The sequence below is a fragment of the Psammomys obesus genome, unplaced genomic scaffold (genome assembly GCF_907164565.1).
Source record: "Psammomys obesus unplaced genomic scaffold, mPsaObe1.curated_primary_1811, whole genome shotgun sequence".
Taxonomy (NCBI): domain Eukaryota; kingdom Metazoa; phylum Chordata; class Mammalia; order Rodentia; family Muridae; genus Psammomys; species Psammomys obesus.
The window spans coordinates 16,714,867-16,730,880 of record NW_026596069.1 but is presented as its reverse complement, the minus strand read 5'-3'; the positions used below and the strand labels follow the sequence as shown (position 1 = coordinate 16,730,880).

Here is a 16,014-nt window from a genome sequence, read left to right as displayed (position 1 = left end):
ACGATACTGTGAAAATAATGTTTTCTTGAAAGTCTCCATCAACACTGGCTCTTGCAATCTTTCTACCCAACTTCTATAGAGGTCCCTGCTCAGGAGGTATGTAATAGTACATCCCACTTAGAAATGAGTACAACATAGTTTCTTATTCTCTATACGATTGCTAATTCAAGATCTCTGCATTAGGTACTGTCTACTATAAAAAGAAGTTTTTCCAGTGATACGTAACAGATACACAGATCCAGAACAGTAGCAAACAAGCTCTTTTCTTTTTATTTAAATTTAACTTTAAAAAATTATAGGTGAGTATATACCGTGTTTGTCTTTCTCCTTCTGGGATATTTCACTCAGGATGATTTTTTCTAGATCCCACCATTTGCCTGCAAATTTCATGATTTCCTCCTTTTTTGTTGCTGAGTAGTATTCCATTGTGTAAAAATACCACAATTTCTGTACCCATTCCTCTGTTGATGGACTTCTGGGTTGTTTCCAGGTTCTGGCTATTACAAATAAAGCTTCTATAAACATTGTTGAGCAAATATCCCTTTTGTGTACTTGAGCAAAGTTTCGGTATATACCTAGCAGTGGTATAGCTGGGTCTTGAAGAAGCACTATTCCTAATTGTCTTAGAAAGCGCCAGATAGATTTCCAGAGTGGTTGTACCAGTTTACATTCCCACCAGCAGTGGAGGAGGGTTCCCTTTCTCCACAACCTCTCCAGCATGTGTTGTCCCTTGAGTTTTTCATCTTGGCCATTCTGATGGGTGTAAGGTGATATCTCAGGGTCGTTTTGATTTGCATTTCCCTGAAGGCTAATGAGGATGAGCATTTCTTTAAGTGTTTCTCTGCCATTCGATATTCCTCTGTCGAGAATTCTCTGTTTATCTCTGTTCCCCATTTTTTAATTGGATTACTTGGTTTGCTGCTTTTCAGCTTCTTTAGTTCTTTGTATATACTCGATATTAGTCCTCTGTCAGATAAAGGGTTAGTGAAGATTCTTTCCCAATCTGTAGGCAGTCGTTTTGTTTTGATGACTGTGTCCTTTGCTTTACAGAAGCTTTTCATTTTCATGAGGTCCCATTTATTGATTGTTGCTCTTAGAGCCTGTGCTGTTGGTGTTCTGTTCAGGAAGTTGTCTCCTATAAGATGTGATCAACATAATGAAATCTGTACACCTAAAAAAGATAATCAAGAGAGCGGACATGGGGTAAGATGATCAATCCTCGTTTGGAAAGACAGATGGGATGTGCATTGAATGTATGACTGGAGTCTACTGAGCGCATTTGAAAGACTCTAACTAGCAGTGTTTTCAATGCAAAGACTCATGACCAAACCTTTGGCAGAGTACAGGGAATCATAAGAAAGAAGGGGAGTTAGTCTGATGAGGAAAGGATAGGAGCTCCTAAGGACCAAATATATCTGGGCACAGGGTCTTTTCTGAGACTGACATTCAACCAAGGACCATGTATGGATATAACCTAGAACCTCTGCTCAGATGTAGCCTGTGGTAGCTCAGTAACCAATTGGTTCCCCATAGTGAGGGGAACAAGGACTATTTCTAACAGGAACTCAATGACTGGCTCTTTGGCCTCCCCACCCCCCAAGGGAGGAGCAGTCCTGTTAGGCCACAGAGGAGAACTTTGCAGCCAGTCCTGAAGATACCTGATAAAATAGGATCAGATGAATGGGGAGGAGGTCCCCCCTATCAGTGGACTTGGAAAGGGGCACAGTGGAAATGAGGGAGGGAGAGACTGGGAGGGGATGAGGGATGGGGACACGGATGGGATACAGAGTTAATAAAATGTAACTGATAAGAAAAAAATAAAATTCAAAAAAAAAAAAAAAGAAAAAAAATTATAGGTATATGTTTCGATTTTCTTAAAAGGAGGGGATCGAAGCAGATGCAGAAACACACAGCCAAACTTTGGACAGAGCACAGAGAGTCTTATGGAAGAAAGGTGATATAAAAGGTCCCTCATGGGACAGAAGCCATACAATGAAAGCAACAAAGCCAACCTCCGGAAACAAAACAAAACAAACAACAACAAACAAACAAACAAAAACAGGACCCTGAGGGACTGCAGAAACTGATGCATCAACCAAATCAACCTTGCATAGATAGGACTTAGATCCCCTACTCGGCTGTAGCCCATAGACAGCTCAGTCTGCATGTGGCTACCCTAGTAAGGAGAGAAGAGACAGTCTCTGACATGAACTCTGTTGCTTGCTTTTTGATCACTTCTCCCTGGTGGGTCATTTTATCTTTTATTGCAAAAACTTTAAGCTTGCCCACAGTAAGAAAAAAATCACAAATTTCTGTTCATCCTTCCACTAAATGCTAAAATGATTTCTATTTGCCTCTCCTTCATTTCACTGTGTATTCCTTAACATGACGGTAATGACGATGGTGGAGGTGGTAGCAGGACTTTTAGATAGCATTAAACTGCATTCGTTTGCATTGTTTCGTAAATAGATGTCTCCACAGGAGCTCCCCTCTGTCATATTTCTCTCTTCTGAGATGTTTCTTTTGCTGTTACTCATAAGCACTCAAACTATAAAAAAAACAACTACTCTTAACACCATTCCAAGATGTTACTGTCATTCATTCTGAGACTTCAAACAAATGTAATTACTCAGCATTTACTCTTTTGTTTCTTTTTTAAGCTTTTTTTTCTCAATGTTTTGATGGTGAGGTTCACATATGTTAATCTATCACCTAATTTATATTGTTGCTACTAACTATCCTGTTCCATACATTTGAAAAATATGCTAATTTTCCTTTTTTGAATGGTATTTTGGGTAATTCCATTAGGTATGTGTGTGAAACTTCTAGGAACATCCATGTACAACCATTTTTATAAATAGATATATTTATTTCTCCTGGATAGATACCTACAAAAGAGATAATTGGTAAAAACAAAGGTGTGTGGTTTTTTTCTGTGTACCTGTTTGAGTGTATGTGTGCACAGGTGAGCACACACAAGTGTGAGTGTGCCCATGGAGGCCAGATGTCAAAATCAAGGAACTTCTTCAGTAATTTTCCATTTATTTTTTTTTAATCAGGTCTTTTCTGCTTTTACTGATTCTTACTGTAACATTAAATAATTTTTACATAGCCTTGATCACAATTTCCATTTGATATTTAATTTCTTTAGCTCGTATTTTTCATAGTCACTGGCTATATTTTCCTATTTTCCACATATATTCATTTCACTTCTCACATGTTAAATGCCATTAATTTTGTGTTTTAACTGTTTCCCTGCAAAGAATATTGGAGTTTAGGCTTATGATACCATGTAGAAACAGTGCTTGCTTGGTACTGGTTCAGCCCAGTGTTTGATACTAAGTGTACTGAAAGGGTTAGACTAATTTTGTAAACTGTATGTCTTCTAAATCCTATAGTTTTGCATTTTAGGTACAGGTTAAGCTAAAGCCTTTTAGTACCTTTCCAGAGAACAGAGGAATGTGACCCTATCTGTGAGGACAGATATAAAAAAAAAAAGCAAGCAAGCAATGACCTTCATTCAGCAGAAAGAACGACTAGACCCTTATCTTCAAGATAGTGTTTCTTAGCAATGAACTCAGACGGCCTCAATCCTTCTTCTGAGTAGCTCCTGACCTCTAGCCAAAAGCCAGCCCTAATCTTCAAGGATGAGCTAACCACCCCACCTTCAATTGCAGCTACATCCACACTTGGCAGGACTGGCCAAGCTTGAGCACATAAGACTAACAAATTATCTTACTTTATAGCTTCCTCATCCAATCCTAAATTGCCAAAACTGCAACTTCAAATTTCCCACAATTTTTCTTTCTTTTTTTTCCTATTTTTTTTATATTTTTTATCAATTACACTTTATTCAGTTTGTATCCCCCCCATAAGCCCCTCCCCCCTCCCCTCCCGACTCCACCCTCCCTCCCCCTTCCCTCATGCATGCCCCTCCCCAAGTCCACTGATAGAGGAGGTTCTCCTCTCCTTTCTGTTCTCCTATCAGTTCTCCTCAAAAGTGGCTGCATTGTCCTCTTCTGTGGCCTGGCAAGGTTGCTCCCCCCTCAGGGGGAGGTGATCAAAGAGCAGGCCAATCAGATTATGTCAGAAGCAGTCCCTCTTCCCATTACTTGGACACTAACCTGCCATGGGCTACATCTGTGCAGGGGTTCTAAGTTATCTCCATGAATAGTCCGTGGTTGGAGTATGAGTCTCTGGGAAGTTCCCTGTGTTCAAATTTTCTTGTTCTGTTGCTCTCCTTGTGGAGTTCCTGTTCTCCGGCTCTTACTACAATTTTTCTTTTAAAAACCTAAAGGCCTTTGTCTCCTTGTGCCACTCTTTGCTGACCGGCGGGGGTGACCCCATTGCGCAATGGTTAATGGTTAAATTAAACCTCTTGCTTTTGCAATGAGTCGTGGTCTGGGGGAGTTTCTGGGAAGGGCACGATCTTGAACTCCTGAGCTGTGAGACCCCAGTGTTACAGTACTAAAAAAGTAAAGCAAAAATAATGTTAAAAATTTATAGGTATATATCCAAAATATGCTCAAGTACACAAAAGGACATTTGCTCAACCATGTTTGTAGCACCTTTATTTGTAATAGACAGATTCTGGAAGAAAACCCAGATGTCTCTCAACTGAAGAATGAATACAGAAATAGAGGTACATTTACAAAATAGAATATGACTCAACAAGTAAAAACAAGGAAACATAAAATTTTCAGGCATATTGTGGGGAATAGAAAAGATCAACCTGAGTGAGGTATCACAGAAGCAGAAAGACACACATGGTATATACTCCCTTATAAGAGAATATTAGCCATATAATATAGGATACACATACTAAAATCTGTACACCTAAAGAAGCTAAGCAAGAAGGAGGACCCTGGGTAAGCTGATCAATCCTTATTCAGAAAGGCAAATGGGAGGACATTGGAAGAGGGAGAAAACAGGGAACAGGACTGGAGCCTACCACAGAGGGCCTCTGAAAGACTCTACCCAGCAGAGTATCAAAGCAGATGCTGAGACTCATACCCAAACTTTGGGTAGAGTGCAGGGAATCTTATCAAAGAAGGGGGGATAAAAGACATGGAGGGTACAGGAGTTCCACAAGGAGAGCGACAGAACCAAAAAAATCTGGGCATAGGGAACTTTTCCAAGACTGATACTCCAACCAAGGACCATGCATGGAGATAACCTAAAACTGCTGGGTGGACTTGGGGAAGGTCATGGTAGAATATGAAGGAGGGGGCTACATCTGGGATACAAAATGAATAACTTGCAATTAATTTTAAAATAAATTATTTAAAAAAAGATATAAAATTTTATTCACCTACATGCCAATTGTAGCCTCCTGCCTTGTAGCTTCCTGATCCCACCCTCTCTTCCTCTTCTCCCCTTTCTCCCTCTCCTAGTCCTCAGAAAGGGGAAGCCCCCCCTCCTCTACCAACTGATCATAGCCTATCAAGTCTCATCAAGGTTGACTGCATCCTCTTCCTCTGTGGCCTGGCAAGGCCACCCAACCAGGGGGAAATGATTAAAGAGATGACAACAGAGTCCATGACACACAGCCCCTGTGACTCTTAACCAGGGGAGCCACACAGAGACTGAGCTACCTATTGGCTACATGTGAGCAGGGGGCCTAGGTCCTCTCCGTGCATCGTCCATCAGTCTCTGCAGGCCCCCCTTTGCCCTGATTTTTTTGACTCTGTTGGTCTTCTTGTGGAGCTCCTATCCTCTCAAGCCCCCCTTCCATAAGACTCTCTGAGGCATTCTCAAAGTTTGGCTATTAGTCTCAGCATATCCTTCAATCCCCCTAGTGGGTTGAGTGTTTCAAAGGATATCTGTGGTAGGTTCCCTTCCCGTTCCCTCTCTTCAACCCAATCTGGTGTCTATTCGATTTGTCTTTCTGAATGAGAATCAGTCATTCTCTCTAGGGTCTTCCTTGTTATTTAGCATCTTTATGTCTATGGATTGTAGTGTGTCTATCCTGTGCTATATAGCTAATATCTGTTTATAAATGAGTACATATCAGGTATGTATTTCTAATTCTGGGTTACCTCACCTAGGATGATCTTTTCCAGTTCCATCCATTTGACTGCAAATTTCATGCCCTTGTTTTTAATAACTGAATACTATTCCATTGTGTAAATGTACCACAATTACTTTATCAATTCTTAAATTGAGGATCTTCTGGGTTGTTCCCAGTTTCTGGCTATTATGAATAAAGCTGCAATGAATATAGTTGAGCCAATGTCCTTGTTGTATCATGGAATATCTTTTGGGTATATGCTCAGGAATGGAATAGTTGGGTCTTGAAGAGGGCTGTATCTAATTTTCTGAGAAAGCACCAGATTGATTTCCAAAGTGGTTGTGCAACTTTGCACTTGTGCCAGCAATTGAAGAGTGTTCCACTTTCTCCACAACTTCACAAGCATGTGCTGTCACTTGAAAGTCTTTGATCTTAGCCATAGGTTTGAGATAGACTCTCAGAGATGTTTTATTTTCATTTCCCTGATGAATAATGAGCTTAAGCATTTCTTTAAGTGTTTCTCAGCCATTTCATATTCCTATGTTGAGAATTCTCTGTTTAGCCCTGTACTTCACTTTTAATTGGATTACTTGGTTTGTTGGTGTTTAACTTCTTGATATGTGTGTGTGTGTGTGTGTGTAATTCAGATGTTAATCTCTGTCTATTGTAAGGTTGGTGAAGTTCCTTTCCTAGTCTGTAGGCTATTGTTTTGTTCTGTTGAAAGTGTCCTTTGCTTTATAGAAGCTTTTCAGTTATATGAAGTCCCATTAATTAATTATTGATCTTGGAGCCTGGGCTCTTGGTGTGCTGTTCAGGAAGTTTTCCTCTATGCCAATGAGTTCAAGGCTCTTTCCCAGTTTTTCTTCTAACAGATTTAGTGTGTCTGGTTTTATCTTTAGGTCTTTGATTAACTTGGACTTTAGTTTTGTTCAGGGTGATAATTATGGATCTATTTGTATATTTTAATATGTAGATGTCCAGTTAGACCAGCACCATTTATTAAAGATGCTTTATTTTTTTCCATTTTATGGTTTTGGCTTTTTGACAAAAATTAAGTGTCTGTAGAAGTGTGGGTTTATTTCTGAATCTTTGATTTGATTCTATAGATCTACCAGTAGCATACAGTTTTTATTACTGTTGCTATATAGAACAGTTTGAGAGCAGGAATGGAGATACCTCCAGACATTTATTGTACAGGATTATTTTTAGATATTCTAGGTATTTTTGTTTTTCCATATGAAATTGATAATTCTACTATGAAGGTCTATCTGTAAAGAATTGTGTTGCATTTTGATGGGAATTGCATTAAATATGTAGATTGCTCTTGATAAGATGGCATTTTTTTTAATTAAATTTTTATTTTTTATATTAATTACAGTTTATTCAATTTGAATCCCAGCTGTAACCCTCTTCCTCATCCCCTCCCAATCCCACTTTCCCTCCCTCATCTCCGTCTTTGCCCTCTCCAAATACATGGATGGGGAGGTCCTCTTCCCCATCCAAATGGCTATTTTTATTATATTAATCTTACTGATCCATAACTATGGGAAATCTTTCCATCTTCTGATATCTTCTTCAATTTCTTTCTTCAGAGACTTCACTTGCTTGATTAGAGTTACACCAAATATTTTATGTTTTTGTTTTTGTTTTGTCTTTTGTGTGTGTGTGTGTGTGTGTGTGTGTGTGTGTGTGTGTGTTTGGTTACTGTGAATGGTGTTGTTTCCTCAATTATTTTTTTCTCAGCCCATTTGTCATTTGTATACAGGAAGGGTGCTATTTTTTGAGTCAATTTTGTATTGTGCCACTTTGCTGACAGTGTGGTGTTTATCAGCTGTAGAAGTTCCCTGGTAGAATTCTGGGGGTTATTATGTATATTATTGTATCATCAGCTAACAGCAATATTATAACTTCTTCCTTTTCTGATTTGTGTCTCCTTGATATCCTTTAGTTGTCTTATTGCTCTAGCTAAGATCTCAATACTATATTGAATACTATATTGAAGAGCTGTGGAGAGAACAGGCAGACTTATCTTGTTCTTGAATCTAGTGGAATCATTTTGAGTTTCTCTCCATTTAGTTTGATGTTGGCTATTGGCTTGCTGTATATTGCTTTTAATATGTTTCATATGAGACTTGTATCCCTGATTTCTCCAAGACTTTATCATGAGGTGGTGTTGGCTTTTGTTAAAGGCTTTTTCTGCAGCTAATGAGATGATCATGTGATTTATTTCAGTTTGTTTTGATTACAATTATGGATTTTCAGATATTGATCCACCTGTGTGTCCCAGGGATGAAGCTTACATGATCATTGTGGAGAGTGTATTTGATGTCTTCTTGTATAGCTCATTGTGATAGGATATTTCAATGATCTTAGCATTTGTATGTAGCTTTGAGAAGTAGGAGTTCAATTTCAATCTCAGGTAAACAGTCACTTCAAAGATATACATGAACACAAGGTTCTTTCTTTTTTAGCTTTTTATTTTAATTTTGGTTCTTTCTTAACCAAGCAAACAAACAAAAACAAGTACACCTTTTGTAATTAGGATAGCCTATGAATTTGATGTGAATAATCATTTTAAAGAAAAATAGACCATTATCTAGTTACCAATATTGTGCACAATTTAAAGGGTTTTACATTTTTGTTGTTGTTGTGCTTTGTTTCTACATGATTAAGATTTAGAATTTTATTGACTGAGTTTTACCCACTTTGTAGAGCTTGTGTCATGCTGCTGAGACAAATCAAGATTGTACATTGCTGACAAATTTAATTACAGGTGCTCTTGCTCCTTAATCACCTTTGTCTTTTGTATCTTAATTAATTGAGACAAATGTAAAAACTATTGAATATTTTGATTGTAGCAATTAGAATTTGGTGTTTTAATGTAAACAAAGAGAAGATAATAATCATAGGAACAGAACAGCCTCAGAGATATTTAATTCTTTATTTCTTTCCAGTGCAAGCTTCATAATTAATCAGTGCAGATTTTGGGGAAAAAGAGGGGGCAGAGATAAAAGTAGAGAGCAGTCATGGTTCCAGTGTCTCTTTCTCATTATTTTGCTCAGTTTTACCCAGTCATAGATATGCTCTGATTTTCCCTTAAAAATAACAAGTATTTGGTTTTATGTTGAGGTCTTTGATCCACTTGGACTTTGGTTTTATGCAGGGTGATAAAAATGGATCTATTTTAATTTTTCTGCATGTAGACATCCAGTTAGTTGGACCAGCACCATTTGTTGAAGATGCTGTCTTTTTTCCATTGAATGGTTTTGTCTTCTTTGTTGAAAATCAAGTATTCATAGGTGTTTGGGTTTATTTCTGGATCTTCTATTTGGTTTCATAGTTCTTCCTTTCTATTTCTATGCCAATACCATGCAGTTTTATTACTATTTCTCTGTAGTACAGCTTGAGTTCAGGGATAGAGATAATTCCAGATGAACCCCTGCTTGGATGTAGCCCATGGCGGCTCAGTAACAAAGTGGGTTCCCTAGTAAGGGAAATGAACTATTTCTTACATGAACTCAACGACTGGCTCCTTTACACACACACACCCCCGAGGGAGGAACAGTCATGCTAGGCCACAGAGGAGGTCATGGCAGCCAGTCCTGAAGATACATGATAAGCTAGGGTCAGATGGAAGGGGAGGAGGATCTCCCCTAGCAGTGGACTTAGAAAGGGGAAGGAGAAGATGAAGAAGGGAGGGTGGGATTGGGAGGGAATGAGGGAATGAGGAGGGTGGGATACAAAGTAAATAACCTGTGATTAATATAAAAAATAAAAATTAATAATAAAAAATACCAAGTATTTACTTTCAGACAAGTGTTGTTCTATAAAATATCTTTTCTACATCTTCACAGTTTGTTGAGAATAAAATTTTTACAGTAACTGTCTCCAGAGAAATGTTTTATATAACCCAAATAACAGAGCAAACAATGTCCATTATCACTTCATGATTTAGTTGTATATTAGTAGCAATGACTAAATAGCATACAGTACATAGACACATATTTTCTTTAGCATTCTCTAATGCACTCCTCCACTTTAGAATAAGCATTTTACATAAGTTTGGCTCTAGCTTCTTTGTAACTAACTCCTTACAAAATGCCTCCCATGTAAGTATCCATTTGCTAAATATTGATTATATCAAATATAAAACTGTGCTTTGTGGGGCAACTCAATCTTGTATTTAATACCTCAACAAACACAAATCATTAAAATTTATATTTTTCCTTATTCTAATGGGGGACATTGCCAGAAATGGAACAGGCTTACAATTAAAAAGACTAAGGAAATAAAAAAGCAGGCACTGTTTTGAAATTAATGTAATTAGTATACTGTTTGGGGCTTTAGAAATGTAATGATTTGTACTGTGTAAGATGCTTAGCTGAAAAGTAATTGCCTCACATGCACAAGGTACTAGGTTTCAGCTCCAGCAGCAATAAATTGAATTAACGGTGTAAAAATTTGAAATGACTCCCTACATATTGTCCAATGTTTGGCTTTGAGTCTCTGCATGTGTTTGGAGGTGTTGCTGGGTAGAGTTTCTCAGAAGACAGCTCTGACAGTCTGAAAGCTTAGCAGAGTATCATTCACAGTGCCAGCGATTAACACTCTCCAGTGGGATAGGTCTTTGGTTGAGAGAGGAATTGGCTGTGCATTCCTTTAATCTCTGCTTTATATTTATCGCTGCACATCATATATGCAGAGTAAACTTGGAGTAGAATTTGTAGGTGGGTTGGTGTTCCCCTCTCTCTACTAGGAGACTTGTGGAAAGTGGAAGGACTGAGAAAAGAGAACCTAGAGGTGACAGGAGCTCCACAAAAAAGAGCAACAAGGCTAACTAACCATGGCAGCAAAGGGGCTTGCTGAGACTTAAACATCAACCAAGGACCATGCATGAACTAAACCTAGGCCCCCTACAAATATGTAGCAGATGGGCAGCTCAGTCTTCATGTGGGTCCAGTAGTAACAAAAGTGGGGACAGCATTGGACAGGGACTCACTTACTAGGTTTTTGATCACTTCCCTCTGTCAGGATTGCCTTGATAGGCCACAGGGGAAGAGGACATGCTCATTCCTAATACCCCTTCATGTGCTAGCCTGGAAGGGAAAGGGGGGGGCTCCCCTTTTCTGAAGAAGAGATGAGCTAGCAGGGAGGTGGGAGGAAAGGAGGGTGAGTGATGAGGGCTTGGAACAGTGAGACTAAAAATGAACATTGTTTTATTTTCTCTTGAGAGTCATGTAATTATTCCAGAATATTATGTGAAGTATTTTTCCAATATCTAGACGGTTATCTACAGCAGTTCTAATAGTAAGAACAGTTGATGGCTAATAGTTACCAAACATCGAAAGAATTATCATTCCAAATATGGATACTAGAATGTGTCAGACACCAATAGCCTTTTCTTTGAAAGGTACTCTAGTATACAGCATATGTATTTGAATATTGTTGTCAATATCCAGGCATCAGATATAAAATTTGTAATAACACCTATAACTCTGAATAATTAAACCTTTGATTCATAAATTTGAGGTTAGCCTGTGTTGTTAAATGATACATTGCAAAAGAAAGAAAGACAGAAAGAAAGTAAAACAAAAACTGCTATAATAACCCTAAAAATTATATACACTTTATGAATGTACATGATGTTTACAGGATTTTTTTTAAATTGTAATAAAATTACAATATTTCTCTCTCCCCTTTCTCTTTCTAACCTCTTCCAGATGTGTGTTCTTGCTCTCCTTCAAATTCATGTCCAGTTTTTTTCATTAACAGTTATTGCTTTCATATAGGTTTACCTATCTACATATGTATCCATTAATATAAATAAACATTATCAATTTTATTAATTGTTCTTTAATTTTAAGAACTTCATACCCACAATAAAATGTGACAGTATCTGCCATCATTACCCTATGCACCTTCCACAAATTTCTTCAAATTCATGTGATATATATATATATATATATATATATATATAACCAAGTACAATAAAGATACAATCCTCCATCAAAGAAGCTTCATTTTACAGTGAAAGGAGAGTACCACAGAAAACCACAATTGGATGCACTGCAGGAACCAATGGATCTTATAGCACCCAGTTCCACTTGATACAACTGCATTACAGGTCCTGCATCTGTGGCTCAGGGAACACTGTGGAAGAGGAGCAGTAAAATACTAAGAGCAAGAATGCCAGGAATTCTTCTACAAAATTGTCTCTTCTTAAAATGCGTGTATAAACAAAACAAAATCAATTACAATAACTGACATACTATAGCAAGAGGAGGCAAATCTCATGGGTTCCCAATCCTAGGCAGTGCTACAAGCAAGTATTGGAAGCTCAGAGATGGAAAAGTGAGAATTATTTTCTCCCAGGATGAACCCTTAGGTGGTTACCTAAGACATGAAACTATATCCATAAGAGAAACAAACTCAGCAGGAAAGTTGGAGTTCTGTGTCTCTTTCCTCCCTCCCTCCCTCCCTATCTCCCTCTCTTTGATAACAATAATCAAAGTAAAGGACAATGTGATTGTGAGGAACATGAGAGGGGCTGGATGGAGAAATGTCAAGATGGAAAGTAATGTAACTTTATTTCTATTAAGTTGCATTAAAATAAATAAGAAAATTAAAAATATATACATTACATGTACCTGTGACATTTGTAGGAGTGCAGATGCCTTCCTCAAACCAAAGCATGCAGTAGTTACTGGGAGGTCACACCACAGTGTTCAGAAATGGGATCTTTCCTTGTGCTGTGGATTCCAGGTTCATAAAACTCTTATGGCCAAAGTTTTTACACAGAAAACCATATCCCTTACCCTAAAATACATTTTGCAATTCTTGAAGATTGGTTTCTTTTGCATTGCAATATTAGATATTAAGGTTTGAATGAATAGACTTGCACAGAATTTTCATCATCAGTAGAGATATTTTACCATTCTTTTAAATATCAAGAACATAATAAAGTCATTGGGAATTGGTGACTTAGTTCTTTTTATTCAAGTCCAGAAATAGCACAGAATTAAACATGAGTTAGGGAGGAAGTTTATATATGCAATTACAATGTGTCTGTTTAAATTGTCAGCACACTTTAGTTCAATATATAAAGTCTAGGTAGCACCTGTCATAAATTCAATGTTTTTGAGCTTGACTGTGATAGAATAATTTTTAAATGTGATCTCTATCTTTTAAATATTAGATTTATATCAAAGAATTACAAAATATAAAATTCTCCACTGTATAATTGAGAGATTGATATGAACTATTGCCTATTTCACATGATTAATTCATATGTTATGAATTAATGTTTGACTTGCTATCCATTGTGTCACAGAGAAAGGCAGGCAAAAAGAGAAACTTGTGATAGTTTAGTACTGAGGTCATGTGTCCGGTATGCAAAATGGAATCCTTTATTTCAGTGGCAAATCTCTTTAAGTTCCTGTCTTTCCTAACACCAACAATCAGTGTCAAAGTGACACTTTTTTAAAAAACCCAACATTTTGAGTGAGTACATTAAGAGTAGCAGCTCAGTCTCCAAGCGGGTTTCCTAGTAAAGTGAGCAGGGGCTGTCTTCCACATGAACTCAGTGGATGACTCTGTGATCACCTCCCCCTGGGGGGTAGTGCAGTTGTACCAGGCCACAGAGGACTCCAATGCAGCCAGTCTTGATGAGCCCTGATAGGCTAGGGTCAGATGGAAGGGGAAGAGGTCCTACCCTATCAATGTACTGGGGGAGGGGCATGGGAAGAGGAAAGGAGGGTGGGGTTGGGAAGGGACGAAGGAGGGGGCTACAAAGGGAATAAATTGTAATAATTAAAGTTTAAAAAAAAAGAGTGTGAGTTTCCCCCCAGCCATAAACGGTTTTGTGTAAAAAATGTAGTGTAAATAAAAATTTAAAAAAAGATGTAAATCCTTTTTCCAATGCATGTAATGATTCTCTTTCAATTTAGATATTTCACTATTACATATTTTAGTGTCATATGATAATATTGGAGTAGAAGTAATTAGAAGTATCAAATGAACAAATGCTATGAATAGACTATGTTTTGGCAATATGAAAAATAATTGGAGGCTGAGTCACAGCAGCCGGGCGGGAGCAGGGCAGACCCTCTAACTGCTGCCTCTGGTTCCTCTCGGGGAGCAGAAAGAGTGATCCCTGGCCTGCTCTACTGCCTAGCTCTGTGAACCCCAATGCGGATTTGACTCCAGAGAGTCAGCCATTGCCACCACTGCCAGCTTTCCCTTCCACGAGTCTCAGTCTGACCCAGAGCCTACTGTACCACCGGACATCTTCAATGTGGCTTCCAAGACTTTTTCCAAGACACCTTTTCCACCTGCCCTTGGTGACTCCGGAAGCTCCTGCCAGCTGTTCCATGGTGCTGGAGGTTCCCTGTGGTCACCTATTGCATCCCTGAAAGGATGCCTTGAGTCAGATTCCAGTTCGACTCCCAGCACCCAAGTGTGAGTGTTTTCACACTGTCTGCCTGTGTTGCTGAGCTACCCACTGTGGCGGAACTCATTTGACCCCAAACTGTCCCAGATGGATGTGGATAGCCACCTTGCTCAGTGCGTGGCTGAAAGCACAGCAGACACAGTTTGGTGAGCTGTGGGATGCCTTGCTGAGTCTTCTCCTTCAAGGGTACATGCTGACATTGGATGCAGCTACTGAGATGTGTCTTCGTGTGTACATCTGAGTTTAGGCTCCTTCTGGTTGTATTCGTGGATATGGGGCATGATGCTCATCACTGACACACAGCAGCAGATCCTGTGATGGTTCATCTCCATTGCCTACTACTAGATTTGGAATCACCTAGGAGGCACAACATCAGGGTGTCTCTTAGAAGCTGTTTCCAGAGATTAACTGGGAAAGAAAGACCCACACTGAATGTGGATGATACTGTGGTCTGGTGTCCCACTGAGTGAAAAGGGGGAAATTGAGCTGCTTCCAGATTAAGGATGTGATGTGCACCTCACACCTGCCACGGCATCTGGAGCTGCTTTTACTACTGTCCCTTCATCATGAGCCAGAGTAAATCTTAAGTCACTTTGAGCAAGTATTTTGTCATAGCCAAAGGGAAAGTAATCTACTGACCCAAGACAGGGAATCAGGATCTTTCACAAGGTAGAACTGGGTATCTCTACCCGAGTCAGTATTTATAGAAAGGCAGCACCTTCTGACTGCAAGACTGGTAGACTGGGTCACATTTCACAGACTTTTTTTTTTTTTTAAGATAATTGTGTATATTTGTATGTGTCTGTGTATATGTATGTAGTTGCAAACAGAGGCCAGTGGAGAGCATTGTATCCCCTGGAGCTACAGTTACAGTTGGGTCCTCTCAAAGAGCGATTTGTCCTAACCATTGAAGGTTTTTGGTGGCCTCATAGTCATGTTTTTATTTCTTCACTTGCACTCAGCTCTCATTCAGAAACAGTGTTGCAGGCTGAAAGCATATCTCCTCCATTACTGAGCTGAGATCCTCACCCTAGTGATGATGTGTCCATGGCGCCTTTGGGGAGTGAACAGTCATCAGGAAGGAGCTTCTTCAAGAAGAACAGTATACTTTCTGCAGGGGCTTTGGGAGACAGAAACTCCACTACCTCTTGGGAGATAGCAAGGTGCCTGTCGTTAGTATCAATGTGGACCCTCACCGGAACTCTCCTTGTCCACTCCTTGGTTTCCTGGACTAAAATGGAACCATGTTGTCTACGTAGGCTGGGGAGTGTCTTAATGGTGCAGCACTTGACGAGTCTAAACCATCCCTGGTTCTAGCCAGATACTAGGGGAAAAGAATGGTGCCCTGACAACTAGAGGTGACTTGCACAGCATATAAAGCCTCTGTAACTTTATGGCTAAGGGGTAGGGTTCAAAGCCGTTTCACTTTTCAAAAGTGGCTCCTGAAGAGAATTTAAGGAACAAATATGGGCCGTTTTTTGTTAAACACGTGTTCTGGCTGACACATAAGTGAAAATGGGGCAAAAGCAAATTTAGGGTGTTTTCTTTTTGTGCT

The 16,014-nt window shown here is 39.0% G+C and overlaps 1 pseudogene; it reads left to right on the top strand.

Annotated features, from left to right (window-relative positions):
* Positions 1–2,394: 2,394 nt before the first annotated feature.
* On the top strand, positions 2,395–14,609 carry LOC129690163 (Fanconi anemia core complex-associated protein 20-like; annotated as a pseudogene).
* The last annotated feature ends 1,405 nt before the right edge of the window (positions 14,610–16,014 follow it).